The sequence below is a fragment of the Carlito syrichta genome, unplaced genomic scaffold (assembly GCF_000164805.1).
Source record: "Carlito syrichta isolate Samal-C Ts95f unplaced genomic scaffold, Tarsius_syrichta-2.0.1 Scaffold92616, whole genome shotgun sequence".
Taxonomy (NCBI): domain Eukaryota; kingdom Metazoa; phylum Chordata; class Mammalia; order Primates; family Tarsiidae; genus Carlito; species Carlito syrichta.
The window spans coordinates 146,460-164,443 of NW_007036712.1; the positions used below are offsets into that span (position 1 = coordinate 146,460).

At 43.4% G+C, this 17,984-nt stretch overlaps 1 long non-coding RNA gene across 1 annotated transcript; it reads left to right on the forward strand.

The window, feature by feature from the left end:
* The first annotated feature begins 535 nt into the window (after nt 1–535).
* Nucleotides 536–3,608, forward strand: LOC110595838. Its single transcript, XR_002482108.1, has 2 exons — nt 536–579; nt 3,307–3,608. It is a non-coding gene; the product is annotated as an uncharacterized LOC110595838 (long non-coding RNA).
* Nucleotides 3,609–17,984: the final 14,376 nt, after the last annotated feature.

Sequence of the window (17,984 nt, forward strand, 5' to 3'; positions counted from 1 at the left end):
CGAACCCGCAGGCTCAGGCAATCCACTCACCTCAGCCTCCCAAAGGCGCGGGATTACAGGCTGAGCCATCGAGCCCGGCTTGGAGATAATTTTTGATTGTCTTCACTGGGTGAGTGATGCCACTGACATCTGGTGTGTAGAGAGGTTAGGGATGTCAAAATTCTCTGATGCCCAGGACAACCCCCACTACAGGTAGTTATCCATCCCCAAATGATCAACCTAGCTGAAGTCGGAGAAACTGTGCTTGACAGTAAGGCTCTGGTCCAAGCTACACTTCCTAACTGTGATACCCTAGCAAAGTCACTTAACTCTTCTGAACCTCGTCGTTGCATAGAATTAGTTCCAAGAAACTTTGCAACTCTAATGTTCAACAACTTTAGTCAAAAAACATTCATTAAGTACCAACTGTATGCAAGACACGGGGCATTTATTTTTTCTTTTCTTTTTTGAGTTGTAGTCTCACTCTTTTGCCCAGGCTGGAGTGCAGGAGCAGTGGCACGCTCACAGCTACTTGCAGCCTTGACCTGTTGGTCTCAGATGATCCTTCTGCCTCAATCTTCCCAGTAGCTGGAACCACAGGTGAGTGCCACCACGTCTGGCTAATTTTTTGATTTATTGTAGAGACAAGGTCTTGTCAAGTTGTCCAGGCTGGTCTTGAACCCCTGGGCTCAGGCAATTCTTCGCCTTGGTCTCCCAAAGTGCTGGGATTACAGGCATGAACCACCATGCCCAGCCTCACAGTGGTATTTCTATGCAAGACACTTCTCTGATATGGAATAATACACTTGGCAAACACTTTGAAAATGTGGTTGGGTTTTACATTGTAACATGTAATGATTGCTTTTACAATCTTGCATAAATTGTGCTTTGTTTTCTGTGGTACTTCCTTGTCCTTAGCAGAATTTAGAAAAATGAAGTCACAGCATCATAGCTTTTATTTTTGTTTCTATGTCATAAATGCATGCACTAATGAGGGCTTTGGGGGCATGAGCTTGCTAGTTGACGATGGAACTATGGGCATATGTGCAAACAACCATAATCAACATTTTCACACTTTGTTAATTGAAGCCAATCTTTTGTTTGAGAATTAACAAAATATTTATTGCAGTTAGTTCTGATCTACAATATATTGTTAATTCACAGTGGCTCTCACAGTGACTGATTGAGGTAGAACGTGCGGAAGGTCTTGTAGGAATGAACAGGCAAGAGCCTTCCTTGGATAAGTATTTGGCCATTGTCCTTGGTCTCTGAGCAGCTGTTGGTAGAAAATAATGGTGTCTCAGCTAGGGTGACCAATTTTTTTCTTGTTTGCCTGGGATTTTCACTAGTTTTAACACCAAAAGTTCCATGTCCCAGGAAACTTCTTAATCCTGGGCAAACCTGGATGGTTGGTCATCCTAGGGGAGACTGAGAATCCACTTGCAAAAGAAACACACTCTCCAAGAAGGCCCGGCCAAGATAGAAATGGAAAACTCCTTCATGTTCAGTGCTTCCTGATCTGTTTTGTTCTTTGTATATTAATGGAAATGTAGCTAGAATAATTAACAGAAAAAGGGGAATGATGGTGGAGGGGGCACATCGGTTAGAGGAAATAGCTTGTGCAAAGGCCCTGAAGAAGGATAAAGAACTCATCATGTAGTCAAAGGAGCCTGGTGATACTGGAGCAGAATGACATGAGGGGAAAGTGGTGTAAGAAAGAGTTGGAAAGGTAGGCTTTGGGACTTTATTTTAAAATCAGTGGATGTGGAGAAAAGGGAACTCTTGTACAAAGTTGGTGGGAATGTAGATTGGTACAGTCGTTATGGAAAAGAATATGAAGGTTTCTAAAGAAATGAAACATAGAACTACCGTATGACCCAGTAAGTCCTCTTCTGAGCATATACCCAGAGGAAATGAAATCACCACCTTGAAAAGATATCTGCACGCCCTTGTTCATTGCAGGATTATTCATAATAGCTGAGCTGTGGATACAATCTAACTGTCCATTGACAGATGAGTGGATAATGAAACTGTGGTACACATATACAATGAGATATTATTTAGCACTAGAAAGAATGAGATCTTGCCATTTTCCACAACATGGATGAGCCTGGAGGATACTGTGCTAAGGGAAATAAACCAGATATGGAAAAAAAATATTGCATGATCTCATTTACATTTGGAATCTAAAAAAACCCCCCAAATATACAGAGATAGAGAACAAAACTAGTTATCTGGGGTGAGAGTGGGAGGGTGGCAGGGAAAGGAAATGGGGAGATGTAGGTTAGGGAATACAAAGAGGCAGACACGCAAGATGACCAAGTTTAGAGTGCTAATGTACCATGTGAGGACTATAGGTAATACCATTGTACTGCATATGGGATTCATGCTAAATGGTTAGATTTTAGCTGCTCTTGCCATAAAAACTGAAAAAAATGGATAACTTTGTGAGATGATGAATATATATGTATCCTATAACATGTTTATACCTTAAATAGACATAAAATTTATTTAAAGAAAGTTAGTGGAAAAGACACTGGAGGATTTAAATGGAAAGATGACATGATTATAAAGTACTTACATTACAAAAATCATTCTAACTTAATAATGGAGAATTGATGTAGGATGGGGGTGGGCCAAGATAAAAGCAGAGAGACCAGTTAGGAGAGAGATAGGAGTGGCTTGGACCACACTGGTGGCAGTTGTAGTGATGAGAGAGGAATCTGAGAAGTATTTGAAAGACTAATCAATAGGAGTAGGGGACTGACAGGATATGGAGAGGCTTTTGGTGTGACCACTGGGCTGATGGAGGGGCCATTGGGATGCCAACTGGACCTATGAAGGTGAGATGGGGATGGCTGACAGAGGAGGTTGGATAAATGCTTATTGGAGATCAAGACTTAATGCTGGTGTACTAAACTGGAGATATCTTGGAGGTCCTCAGTAAACTTGTTGAGAATAGAGTTGGATATCAGTCTGGGTGAGGCTAGAGGTAACGATTTGGGAGTTTTTAGTGCATAGATTAGAATGCATGAAATTACTAAGGCAAGAATGCAATAAAAGATGAGGGTTCTTGGCTAAGCCTTGAGCCTAGGTTTCCTAGGTTGGGTGCCCATCAACGATCCTGAGAAAAGGGTTTATGTGTACATAGTTTAATTGGGAGGTGATCCCAGAAGTGTACGGTGAGAAAGTGGAGAAACAAGACAGGGAAGATATGGTAGTTTAAATATGGCCATTAATTATTTGAAACTTCTTGTATCAAGAAGTGGAATCTATTACCCCACTTCTAGAATGTGGGCTGAACTTATGATTTGTTTTGATCAACAGAATGTGGCAGCAATGAAGTTGTGCTATTTCCAGATCCATGTTTACCCTTTGGGCATGTTCCTACTCCCGTGTAAGAAAGCCTAGACTAGACTACAAAGTGATGAGAGTCCATGTGGAAAGAAAATCCCGTCCAACAGCCAGCACCAAGGCCCAGATATGTGAGTGAGGACATCTAAGACCCACCAGCCACAGCTGAGCTGCAAGATGACTGCAACCTCCTGAGTGATGCCAGCAGAAGAACTGCTCAGCTGAGCCCAGCCCAAACTGCAGAATCATGATGAAATAAAGGATTGTGACTTTAAGTTTTGGGGTGTTTGTTACACAACAATAGATAACTGATAATATTTTAGAAATGCCATGTTAAAATATTGCAAGATGATATAAAATTTATACTTGGGTCCAAAATATCAACAGTTTAGATGAAGGATGGGGAGAAGATATGACTTAACATTACCCAAGGAAAATATGTGAGGAGCTTTAGTTTACTCTGAACTCAATCAGTGTCAGTAGTTTGATGTGGACATCCAAAAAGCTAATACAACAGACCTCAGGAGGCATTCATGAAAGCATCACTAAAGGGAAAAAAATTCACATCGGTAGGTTGCTAAGACCATCAGATGATCCATTGTCAAAATCTGGAGAGGATTTTGCACTAATTTAAGAGGTTAAAGCAGGATTAGATGAAAATAAGTTCTTAGCATGCTGAAGAAAAAGGCAAAGAATTGGTACTAGTTGTCACAGGCAGGCAAAGGAACAAAGGGCGAAAGAGTCTGCTTTTACATACAAGCTTCCCAGTTTATTAAGGAAAGATGCTTTTATGGTGAACATCTGAGATTCACCAGGAGCATTCATGTTGCTATGGTGATGTAATGGTCTTCCAGAGGGAGGCTGGGCTATTCTCCGTAGTCATCTATGGAAGGGGTTCCTGGGGCATTGGGAGACACAGGCCTTTCAGTACTTCGTTTTTTTTTTTTTCTGATCGGACTTTTCCAGATGCCACTGCTATAGGCAGTAGATCTCAAATTTAAGAGTGTATCAGAATCACCAGGAGGGCTTGTTGAAACACAGATGACTAGACCCCTCCTCCAGAGTTTCTGATTCAGTGGGCCTGGAGTGGGGTCCAATAATTTGCATTTCTAAAATGTTCGCACGTGATGCTAATGCTGCTGGTCCAGGGACCATATTTTGAGAGCACTGCCTTAGTGATGAGGCCCAAAGCTGCCCTACAGTTATATAAAAGGAAATGGATATTAAATTGATCTTTTCAGCTCATACTTTCTCTTTCTCTCTCTCTTTCTCTTTCTCTTTCTCTCTCTGTCAACAGGATCTCACTCTATCACCCAGGCTGTGGTGGCATGATCGTAGCTTACTGCAGCCTCACTTCCTAAGCTCAAGTGATCTGCCTGCCTTAATCTTCCAAAGTGCTTGGATTACAGGTGTGAACTGTCACACCCAGTCCATAACTTTGTTCTAATGCTGTTCTCTCCACTGTGGAACAAATGAGTGTGTGTGTGTGTGTGTGTGTGTGTGTGTGAGAGAGAGAGAGAGAGAGAAAGAGAGAGAGAGAGAGAGAGAGAGAGGACTTTGTTCTTTCTACTGCTGGGTGAATGGCCCCCAGTTAAAGTTTTCTAATGTTAGACTTCTTTCGTCTTTCTAGTCTTCTTCATGTCAACATAATGTTCAACATTTTTGCCTCCTGATGATGTCTGGCATCCATTTGTCAAAACTCTCTGACAGGAAACATATTTGTTTATATCTCCCTAAACTCTGGCTGCACATTCGAATCCCCTGGGATTAAAAAATCCCCATGTTGACCCCAACTCAAATGAATTAAATCAAGATCTCTAGGGGAAAGGAGAATGTCATCAGTTTAAAAGCAAAAAAAACCTTCTCAGGGATCATATAAAACAAAGGCAGGGATCATATAAAACAAAGGCGAATATTGACATATCCCTTGTTTCAGCGATGGTAACAGGTTCTGCACAGGGATAATTCTAGGCCAGTGATTCTCAACCTTGGCTACACATCAGAATCAACTGGAAAGCTTTTACAACTCTGGATGCTCAGGCAGTACCCAAGACCAGTTTAATTAGAATTTCAAGGCGGTAGGATCCAGGCATCAGTAGTTTAATAAATTTCCCATGTGATTTCAAGGTATAGGCAAGGTTGAAAACTACTGACTGGCCTGAAAGTATCTTTATGTAAGACCTGTATTGTTCCAGGCCTTGGCAAGGGGCTATGAAAGACTTAGCCTGAAGCACAGGGTCAGTAGGTTCTGGTTCCACAGCAATTGGGATTTCACCTTGGAGCGCAGAGACACTAGCACAGCTGAGCAGTGGCCCCTACTCAAAGGCCTAGTTTTTAGCTTTGCAGAGTCCTTTGTCCAAGCTTCTGAGTGTTAATAATACCAATTCTTCCCTTTTTTCCCTGACTCTCAGGGTGGTAGGTGTTTGCTGCAGCTGTTGCCTCTAGTATACCTTATTGTTTTTTCCTTGCCTTTTCAGTATCTGGCTAATAGTTTTATAACTAATTACGAGTTATTTACATTAGGTGGTATGGTTTTGGCCCCCGACCAGATCCTGACTGATAAACTCAATACATATGGAGAAGAAGGAAATGTGGAACTGACATGGGGATAATTTGTGTTCTTGGATGGCAAGAAATGGAACAAGTGCAACAGAAAGAACATTCAAAGATGAAATGGAAGACAACATTCCTATTGTTTAGCTCAAAAAGGGTTACTAAGCAAAGTTAACGCCAGGGAAAAAACTAACAGTGACTCATATACTTTGATGAAAATATTACATTTCAAGGAAAAAGAAAAACATCCAATGAAAATTCGGCAGAAGAAGCAGGTTTCTTCAAAGAAAATAAAAATCAGATGACCTCAGCTTTTAATTCTGACATTAGATTCCAGAAGAAAAGGAAGCAACGAAAACAATGGAGACAAAAGAATAGGGTCCAAACTTTCCTCAAAGTTGATATTTACATGTGACTCAAATGTGCAAGGAGTTAGGGATTATTTCCTCCATATGTCCTTCTTTGGAAAAACAAAGTGGGGAGGAAATTTGAAAATGTGCTCTAGTCAACCAAGAAATGAATCATAATGAAGACCTTACAAGAAAAGCAACTAGTATTTCTGGGAAAGAACATGGTTATATGGGGGTGTGGCTTGAAACTATTTACATATAAAATGGAATTTAAATAACCATGAAAAATTATAATTCTTAAGGCAAAATACATACCATAAAATAGCCCCAGATTTTAAGAGACAGAGGCAAAATTTCACAGAGCATATCATCACAGAAGATGGGGGTGAAGAGATAACAAGAAAGTAAAAGAAAGTGGTTATTTTTATCTTTCCCAAAAGGAATCAATATCTACTTTTTCATTTTGGAAGTTAAAAACTTCAGACATGTAACTAAAGCATGTTATTTAAAGGTTTAAAAAGAATCAATAGTAGAGCTGAAAACATTCTACTTACCAGATGAATAGAAGGGAAGAAAAACTAGAAAATAAGAGAATGGAAGCACATAAAACATAAAACAAGAAAATGGAATTAAGACCAAAGATATCTTTTACGGAAACACATGTAAGTTAAAACACATGCACTTACCCACAAAAAGAAAATTACTCTCAGCCTGGGTAAATCCAATCCAAGTTCAACCATATGCTGACTTCAAAGCATAAACCTGAAATGAAATAATTAAGGCAGAATAGTTACAGATACACCAGCCAAAAGCAAACAAAAAGGAGGCAGGAGTCACAATATTACTATCAGGGGAAGGGGAATTCAAGGTAAACATTATTCAGTGAGATAGAGGGATCACTTAAACTGATGAAGGATTTAGCCCACAACCAAGATATAACAGTTATGCATGATATGTAGCATACAAATATGCATAGAAAAAGTTGAAAATACAAAATGCAATGAGAAATGGACAGAAAAGTGATTAGTGAGAAACGTGAAAAAATTTGCTTAATTCTGGACAAATCAAATTGGCACAAATATCAATTATGCCATGGAGAAGATTTAAATAACAGAGTAGCATGAATAACGTATGTGCAGACCAAATCTCTGCCTCCCTCAGATTCTGGAAGGGGAATTCAAGGGCCTTACTTCCAAGTCCCTAATTGCCCTTTGTAAACTGGGTCCTGGGATGAAAGGGAGCAAATGGGCAGACAGTAGAGAAGGCAGAGTTTGGAATTCTTGTTACTGGACTTCAGTCTCATCACTATAACTAACTGCTGTGCAAACTTAGGCAAGATGCTTCACCACTCTTAACCTCAGAATTTTCACCCATAAAATCTGAAATAGGCTGGGCGAGGTAGCTTATACCTATAATCCCAGCACCTTTGGGAGGTGGAGGCAGGAGGATTGCTTGAGACCAGGAGTTCAAGACCAGCCTGGGCAGCATAGTGAGACCTCGTTTCTGCAAAAGAAAAAAAAAATTAGTCTGGTGTGGTGGCATGCACCTGTAGTCCCAGCTACTTGAGAGGCTGAGGTGAAAGGATCACCTGAGCCCAGGAGGTCGAGGCTGCGGTGAGCCATGATCGTGCCACTGCACTCTAGTCTGGGCAACAAAGTGAGACCCTGACTCAAAAAGAAAAAAATCTGTAATAATTTCTCCTCAGAGATCTGGTAAAAATTAAACAAGGCCCTCTCTGAGAAACAGTAGTACTTGACCAGAGCAGACAAGCAATATGTATTTTCTTGCAGGATGATAAACAGCTGGCATAGTGTGAACTGGATCCTGTAATTATCACCAAGCTACACATCCATATGTCTATAGCAGGGTTTCTTGGCTTCAGCATTACTGACATCTGAGCTGCATAATTCTTTGTAGTGGGGATAGGGGGCTGTCCCGTGCAGTGTGGGATGATGAGCAGTGTCCCTGGCCTCTCCCACTAAATACCAGTGGCACCCCTTCCCAGTTGTGACAACCAAGGATGTCTCCAGACATTGTCGGATATCCCCCAGGGGACAAAATTGCCCTCAGTTGAGAATCATTGGAGCAGAGCGATATTTGCAAGAATACAAAAGTGGATGATTTGCCTCTGGGTGGTGAGATCTAGGGGCATTTTATTTCATTTAGCCTGTTCTGCATTTCTGAAAGCAGAATCTGCAAAGTGCATACATTAACAAATACTCAATATTTTATTTTATTCTTATTTATTTTGTGGAATCAGAGGCCAGGTTGTCCCCTCTCTGTTCTCTGCTCTGGCCTCTGGCCCCTGAGGAGATACTTATTCGAACTTCTTTTGTGGGTGGCTGCACTTGGCCTCTAGTAAGTGCCCAATCAATGAGCGCTTTCTGTCACTCCTTCATCTTTTTAGGACATGAGATGACTAGGACAAAGTCTTCTTCTGCAAGGCAAACAGAATGGAGTGGTCTTTGTACACAAACATGAACAACTTTACGATTTTATTTTGAAAGAGCAGACCTGCAATTTGTCGACAAATCTACCAAGGAAGCACGTGCTAGGCAGTAATCCACCTGAGTTGCTGTGCTTCTGGCAAAACCTTCAAAGACCCCCAAAGCGTAGCATCATCGTGTTTACCTCACAGCTCGGAAATGAACAAGAAATGTGCTATTGAGCCTGATTTCCCCATTATCCCGTTGCGTTCTGGTTTTAAAAGAGATCAAAATTCCATTTTTCCTGAAGAAAGAGAGTGCAGATTCACAGATTTCATTACCAACTTAAAACAAATTGAGCAAAAAATTAGGGGGAATGTTTTTTCATCCCCAGCAAGGCCTCCGTATAAAACCAGCAAACATCTGTGCGCTTAAGTACCTTCTGTTAAGGTTTCTGGAATATGTGCGAGTTCATTGACTCTGCCTCCCTTTCAAAAACTGAATAAGAAATGAAGAAATCATCTTTTAGTTTTTTTTAAAAAGTGTAAAAAAGGATACATCTGCCAAGAAAGTTTGGATGGGGCATTTGCGTTTTATAATAAATAGATGCAGAACGTGGCACTGGGCTGGAACTGAGCCAGACACTGGGGCAGCATTTGGATTTTCTGTTTGGAATTTTAAATTTATTAACTTAAAAATGACATCTAAATGCTCTTTTTCTAAGTATAAAAACATTTGTTTCCTCTGGAGTGTTGCTCTCAAATAGCCACTAGGCATGTGTGGCTATTTAAGCTTAAATTGATAAAATAAACATTCCAGGTCCCTAGTCCCCTTAGCCACATTTCAAATCTCTGTGGCCTTGCGAGGCTGGTGGCTGCTTACTACAAGACTGGACAGAGCTGCGGTAGAATATTTGGAAAATTAAGACAAACACAGAGGAGAAACGGGTATCCCTACTCCTCCACCCTTCAGAATTACTGTTGTGCAGGATATTTCCTGCTTATCTTTCTAGTACTTTCCTTATAAAACCTAAAAAAATTGCTTTGATTGCAATGTGTATAATAGGCATCTTCTTCGTGTATCTCACTCTCCACCTAACATTTTATCATGAGAATATTCTCATCTTAAAATATATTCTTTGAAAACATGATACACAAATTTTCCTGTTTGAAAAGATGATACATTCTTATTATAGGAAATCAAAGTAAAGAAGACAGCAAAATTCCCCTGAAACCTCATTTTTATCAGAGATTGAAATCTCTGACCATATTTCTTTGGGCATAAATGTACAGATGGGCGTATAAATAGTCAGTTTTATTAGGGATATTTGCATGTCGATGACTATAGAGCCACCTGTATGTCATCCCTCTTATTAGCTGAAGGTTATTCCTTGACATGGATGTTAGATTTCACTCTTATTGCTTCATCTGATCAATACCTCCCCTCTTCTGCAAAGTTATCCCTTTTCTTCCAAAAATGTTTTTCTTTTCTTCTTGCCTTTTATCCTTTCTTCCTTTTTCATTCCTCCCTCCCTCCTCTCCCTCCTTCCATAAAAGTCTTCTGTGTCAGGCCCTCTTCTAGTGTAAGGAAGAGAACAGTGAAAAAAGCAGCAGAGTTCCTGCTCTCAAGGAATGTATGGCCTCGTGGAGGAGGCAAAAAGATAACGGGCAAGGGAAGAAATATTAACGCATAACAATTCAGTTATAGTTGGGGGGATGTGATGAAGAGGCTGACTGGCCGATGGCCGAGGGAAGCCAGTCTGTGTAGGTTTAGACTCACCCTTTCATCTGTTTCCTAGGTGGCCTTGGGCAGTGGAGAGGCAGATAGCTGTACCAGGGCAGGGATGAAGCTGAGTGAAGTGACTGTCACTGGAGTTTGGTGGTCATGGGCACAGGACATAGGGTCCAGATGGATGCTGATGTTGCTCTAGACCAGTAGTTCTCTACCAAGGGTGACCTTGTCCCCTGCAGGACACTGGGAACATCTGGAGATGTTTTTGGTTGTCCTGACTGAGGTGTGAGTGTGATGTTGCTGGCATCTAGGGGGTAGAGGCTAGGGAGACTGTGAGAGACTGTGGAACATTGTATGGAGCTCAGGACAGACCCTACCACAAGGAATGATCTGGCTCATAATGTCAATCGTGCCGATGTTGAGAATCCTTGCTCTAGAAGGTGCCAGGACTTGGCGTGGAGAGGAGAAGACAGAGCCCGGGGTAGCGGGAGGGTCTTCAGAGGAAGGATGGGGATGAGGAGGGGAGAGGAGGACTTGAAGAGACAACTTCACCTGAAGTGAGGAAGCCTGGCCCAGACAGCAGTGAGGAGCAAAGAGGATGCTTATTGTATATTTGAACCTTTTAATTTTTGTTTTTTAGAGATAAGATCTTGCTATGTTGTCGAAACTGGTTTCCAACTTCTGGCCTCAAGTGATCCTCCCACCTCAGACTCCTTAGTTGCTGGGATTATAGGCATGAGTCACTGTGCCTGGCTTTTATAAATGTATTTAAAAGAGAAATTTGGATCTTAAGGTATGTGCTGGGGAGGGAGCAGTTTTAGCTGGAGAGGGCTGCATGGGAAGTAGGGTTTTAGGGGAGATAGGAACCCTGAGTTGAGACTGAAAGTGCAGATTCTGAGCAACTGGGGAAAGTGGTTAAGCATGGGGTGAGTTTGTGAGATTACTTACAAGGTCAGTTCCAGAGAGGACAAGAGAAAGTCTGGGAGGGAGGGAATGGGGAACAGCGGGTCAGGCTGGAGAAAGCCTGGAGGCAAGAACAGGGTGGCAGGTTCAGTTCTTGGTTCCTCTAGAAGTCTCATTCATGCTGGAGGTTGGGCTGTGTATAAATGTATATGTGTTTGTCAGTAACCCTTAGGCTGACCTGGGGGATGAAGGTATCCAAGGGGACAGTGACCAGCGAAGCTGTACTGTGGGCAGCCCCTGATGCTGATGTCAGGCTCTGTGGGATCCTGTCCGGGGCGTATCCTACTGCCTTGCCTGAGGATGGGGACCTGGCCCCACCAGCTAGACTGCATGTCTATGGGCCGTCAGGGGAGTGTGGAAAGTTCCAGGGCATTGCCCAGTGTCCGGTCCAGTTCTTGTCTGGTGTCGAGGACATGACAAAGGCCAAGAGGACATGACAAACGCCAAGAGAACAGTGGTCTTACCTTGCCCCTGTTTGCATCATAAATAGATGGATACAAAAAGTAAGGCTGGTAAGCCAGGAAGTTCAAATCCTAGGTTCAAATCCCACTCTCCCACTTATCAGCTAGGTGATTTCAGGCAATTGGTTTGGCCTCTTGGAATGTTGGTTTCCTCCTTGGCAGGGTTGCTAGGAGGACTGAAATAAGATTTGCCATGTGACAACGCTCTGTAAACGGTAAAGCGCTATCCCTGGGTGAGATATGAATGAGGACTGCTGAAAAGGTGAGAGAAAGGCCCTCAAAAGCCGGGCTCGGTGGCTCAGCCTGTAATCCCGCGCACTGGGAGGCCGAGGTGAGTGAATTACCTGAGCCGCGGGTTCGAGACCCACCTGGGCAACTTGGCGAGACCTCATCTCTACAACAAATAAAAAATTAGCCGGGTGTGGTAGCGCGCGCCTGCAGTTCCAGCTACTCGGAAGGCTGAGGTGGAAGGATCGCCAGAGCCCAGCAGGCCGAGGCTGCGGTGGCCGGGAGCGGCCACTGCACTCCAGTCTGGGTGACAGAGTGAGACTCCAACTTAAAAAAAAAAAAAAAAAAAAAGAAATGTCCTCAAAATTCTTGAGCAATGGATGCTTACCAGACACAGCCTGGGAGGGGAATGTGAAAGATGCTCTAGATTGGAAATGTCACCAGAACAGGCTCAACGTGTGATATTTCCGAGCTCACTGCCCAAGGCTGAGTCACAAAGAGAACAGCTGAGAGAACTCGGGTCTTCACACGTCTTCTTCCAGCGCTCACGGAAGGGCAGAAGGTGGAAGCCCCAGGAAGGGTGCTGTCCAAGAAGCCTTGTTTTCATATGTGGCTACCTCTGTGCCATCTGGATTCCAGGGGCTGTACACCTGGGAGCCGGGCCCTTCTTTAATCACCCCCACACTCTTGAGAGGTAAGCACTTTTATTCCCATTTTATAGATGCAGAAGGTGAAACCAAATGGGCAAATTAACTGGCTTCGGGTCTTGTGGCTGGCTCACACATGGTGCTGCTGGGATTTAAACTCAGGCCAGTTTGACCGATTCCAGAAAAGACTCCCTTTCCCTCACATCTCCCCAGCTTTCCTCAGGAGCTGAATGCTGGAGAGGGGTTTAGAAGATTTTTTAGATGGTGATAATGTAAGAGCTGTTTAGTATCCCAGGCTGCAAGGAGCAGATAACTGTGCTCATTGGCCCAGGGGTGGCCTGAGGGGGCAGGTGGCAGCCGGATGGTGGCTGAGCTAGAGGCAAAGCCTTGACATGGTTGGGGAGCCCTTTCCCTTTTCATTTTGCTTCACCAGGAGAATTCAGTGTTTGTACCTAGGAGGGGATTGCCTACCTTGCTATCTCGGCAAATGCGGGCTTCCTTCATCAGAGCAGGACAATCTACGGAAGGGTCTTTTTTGGTTTCTCTGACTGTGGGTCAGACAAGGCACTGTTCCTGCGAGACCATGCAGGAGCCTTGCCTATTAATCATTTGTGAGCGCCTGCTGTGTGCATGTGGTGTCTGTGCTCTGAAGCCCAGGGCGGGTTCCTAAGCTGAGCTGTTTATGGGCCACTTGAGGAAGCTGGGTGCCTTGGGTACCAGACACACTTCTGCTCATCCTTCAGTCCTTGGCTCATACGTCACTGCCAACAGGGAGCCTTTCCGGAATCTTCCTCAGCCGAGTTGGTGATGTGGAACTCTGTGCTCGGTCCCTACATGGAGCACGTGAGCATCAAATGCATCTTCCCAGGTCCGTCTCCCTACCAACCTGGGAGCAACTCTTTCCTTTCTTGGAAGCCCTAGGATGTAGCACAAGGTCAGAACATATTTGGAGGGAATGTGTGTACTTTCCCACAGAAAATGATTTGCTTTTAAATGTTGAATGAGTGGTTATGGCTGGAAGAGGGAACCAAATTCCCCTGGATTTTGGGAGTCATAGATTTGGAGGGCTTCCAGGCAGAGATGGGTTCTGACATGTTCTCAGGAAAACTCCCTTGGATCCACACTGTGATCCTATGAGGCCAGTATTATCCATATTTTAAAAATGAGTGAGCTGGGTCTCAGAAAGGAAGAAAGCTTTACTTCCAAAGTTCCTCTTGGAGAGAGATCCATGACCAGTAAAGGTGCTCCGGCCTGACTCTACTTCTAGTGTCAATTATTTATCCAATTAGCAAATATTTTTTGAAAGTCAGACACAGTGGTTTTCAAAGTATGGTTCTTGAGCCAGCAGCAGCAGCATCTGGAAACTAGTTAAAATGCAGATTCTCAGGTCCCACCCCAACCCTTCTGAATCAGAAACTTGGGGCGGGGCACAGCCTTCTGTGCTCTGATGAGTTCTCCAGCTGATTGTGTTGCATGCTGGGTTTGTAAGCCACAGCTCTGCTGCTTTCAGGGTGCTGGGGAAGGAGGGACCAGAGGAAAGTCAGAGCTGGGGGAGCAGCCCTGTGCTCCATCAACTTGGATTCTAGTTGGAACAATGCCCTGGGAAGCAGAGGCTGTGGTGGGAAAGTCAGGAGCCACTGGAAAGGCAGGAAAAGGACAGTAACAAGAATCAGATTGGTGACACTCCTCTCAGCCACACAGCTTCTCAATAGTTACACTGGCTTTTGAAGTTGACCTTTGTGGGGAGAGAAGGAAAACTTCCACCTCTCTGCTCACTTCAGTTTTAGCTTTTCCCCTGCAGAGAAGAGTTACTAAGTGGGGCAAATTCAAGTCTTGTCGTGGGGTTGTGTTCACCCGTGGATGGGGCTGCTGTGTGTGAAATGGGGGTGCACTTGAGCCGGATGTTCAGGTTCAATTTCTTCCTCCATACAGCTGGGTGGGTCATTGGGGACTATTTCTTTCTTTCTTTCTTCTTTTTTTTTTTTTGAGTTGAAGTTCACTCTATCACTCAGGCTGGAGTGTAATCCTTCTGCCTCACCCTTCCAAGTAGCTGGAACTCCAGGCGTGTGCCACCACACCTGTTTTGGGTTTATTGTAGAGACAAGGTCTTGCTGAGTTGTCCAGGCTGGTCTCAAACTGGTGGACTCAGGCAATCCTCTCGTCTCCATTTCCCAAAGTGTTGGGATTACAAGTGTGAGCCACTGTGCCCAGCCAAAATTTGCATATTTATTTATTTATTTAGTTGGAGTCTCACTCTGTTGCCCAGGCTGGAGTGCAGTCACTCCACTCACAGCCACAGCCACTGCAGCCTCAACCTGCTGGGCTCAGGTGATCCTTCTGCCTCAGCCTTCCAAGTAGCTGGAACTACAGGAGTGTGCTACCGTGCCTAGCTTATTTTTTTATTTATTGTAGAGATGAGTTCTCATCAAGTTGCCCAGGTTGATCTCGAATCCCTGAGCTCAGGCAATCCTCTTGCCTTGGCCTCCCAAAGTGTTGGGTTTACAGACTTGAGTCACTGTGCCCAGTAGGGACTGTTTCTTTCAAGTCATCGGTGGGTAGCAAGATGCCAAGATTTAGACTAGGACTTGGGGGAGATGGTGGACCAGGCTTTGTTTTAGATATTTTTACTGAGATACCATTTGCATACAATAAAATGCACAAGATCTTAAGTGTGATGACTTCTGACAATTGTGTACCTGTCTGTGACTGAGATATAAATATTTCTACCGACTGGGCACGGTAGCTCATGCCTGTAACCCGGCACTTTGGGAGGCTGAGGTGGGAGGATTGCTTGAGTCTAGGAGTTTGAGATGAGCCTGAGTAACATATCAAGCCTTTGTCTCTATGAAAAAGTAAAAAAAAATAGCTGGGCATGGTGGCATACCGATAGTCCCAGCTACTTGGGAGTCTGAGGCTAGAGGATTGCCTGAGCCCAGAAGTTTGAGGCTGTGGTGAGCTGTGATCATATCATCGCATTCCAACCTGGGTGACAGAGTGAGACCCCGATTCAAAAAATTAAGAAAATATATTTCTACCCATTTCCTTGGGATGGACAGCTCAGGAGTTAAGGTGTTTCTGATTGCCCTGACCCTAATACCAGTAGATACCATCAATGCTCCTGCTTTGTAAGCAGGATGATGATGCAGAAGGACTAGTGGGCGGTGTAGAGAATCAGGGTGTGGTCCATGGTCCAGCAGCACCAATGGCATCTGTGATCCTGATAGGAAAGCAAAATCTCTGCACTTTCCCTGCCCCTGCCCTCCTTCCATCCTCCAGGTCTACTGGACCAGGTTCTGCATTTTAACAGGATCCCCATGTGATTTGTGTGCACTATAGGATTTCACTTCTCACTCTAATGGGAATTATATCTCCCTTGCTATTGTCAGGCTGAGGATATCCCTTTATCTCAAACTGGCCAGAGAGTGGTCATGGAGAATTGTTGCTGGACTCATAGTCCGTGATTCTGGAAGGTTCTCCATCTTGTCATGCTTAGGTTCTGATGAATTATTGAACCAGGTGAGAGTTCTCTCTTACTTCTCTAAAGTAGATTGGGAGAAGCTTCTGGTGCATTAAACCCTCTCCTTTTTCATTCAAATCCAAGGTCATCTCTAGTCAGAATGGAGGGAGGAAGATTTTAGCCTGGATTGGATACGTTCTCCTGCACTCCCTTAAGGATGGAGCATTTCCCACACTCACGCCTCTGCTCAGGTGATGAATTATTGAAATCCAAGAAACACTGTTCGGTCAGTCACGTAGGCTCTGGGGATCCCTGAGAGCATGCCTCAGAGTAGCTGCTTTATTTTTCTTCGAGAAGTTAAAAGAAAAATACAAAAGTAATGAAATTGCATGTCCACCGCTGGGATGATGACTATGAACATTTTGTTATATTTACTTCAAGTATATTTTTAGGTAAAAGGGATAAAACATTACAGATAAAGTTGAAGCACTCTTGATCGACATCCTCAAATTTTAATCTTTATCCCTTTTCAAAGCCAACCACTATCATGACTTTCATGAATGACTGCGCCTTTTAAATACTTTTTTTGGGGAAAACTTGTGTGTGTGTGTACACACACACAAACACATATGTGTGTGTGTATATATATATATATACACACACACACACACACACACATATATATGTCTATATATACACATATGTGTATATATGCATATATATAGTACTATGAATAATAAATATATGGTACTGTTTGTGGGAGCCACACATGTTTTCTCTGGGTCTCTTTATGTCTTGTTTTTTCACCTAAGTCCACTTTTTTGAAATAAATTTTTAATTTTAAAGATGTGGGGTACCATTCAGGGTTAGGTATATAAATGTTCATTATGCAGGTACCCTTGTTGATAAGATATACTCCCGCTGGCAGTTTCCCACTATTGCCACTCCAGGTTTCGCCCTCCCCCGGCAGTTTCCCACTACTGTAAGGCCACTTTTGACCTCTGTTCTGATAAATACATCCAGCTTTAATCCATTCATTCTAATTGCTGCAAGGTGTTTTGTCACGTGGGAAGCAGACCATGTTTTGTTTCTCATTTCTATTTGTTGCATATTTAGATTTTTCCAATTTTTCCCATAGCAAATAATACTGCAATCTGTATCCTCACCCTGGGTCTCATTGGCTCATGTGGGAGAGTTGCTGTGGGGACATGTCACTAGAGTGGAGTCATTCTGTTGTAGAGATGTGCTCTTTCGATTTTACTAGGTGTTGTTGAAGGTTGCTCAGGCGGTTTACATTCCCATTAGCAGTACAGGAGAATACATTGTTCTCCATACCCTCTCCAACACTTGATAGTGTCAGCATTTTTTTTTTATTTTTGATAGTTCCCTGGGAGAAAAACGGTATGCCTCTGTAGTTTTAACTTACCAGTGGTTTTTGGTAGGCAAAGTTCCTGGCAGGAGGAGATGAATTCTGAGCTGTGGTCAGTAGATCTGGATTCTTGTCTGGCTCCACAGTCAACTTGAATTGGAGACTGGGCAAACCCCTTCCCCTCTCTGGTCTTCTATGAGGTGGTCTCTAAGGGGACAACACAAATTGGGCAGGACTTTTCTGACCCGTGGTGTTTGGAGTTTGCCATGACAAGACTTGCACAGGAAGGTTCCTCTGTCACTTGGCATCTATACTTGGTCCTGGGTTATCTCTTAGGAGGTATAATTCAATAATTATTGAATTAGTAAAAAGGGCTTAGCATGGAAATCAGAAGAAGTGAGTTTTAGTCCTGGCTTTAATGTTTACCTGTTGTGTGGTTGTGGGCGGATGACCAGATGTTGACCAT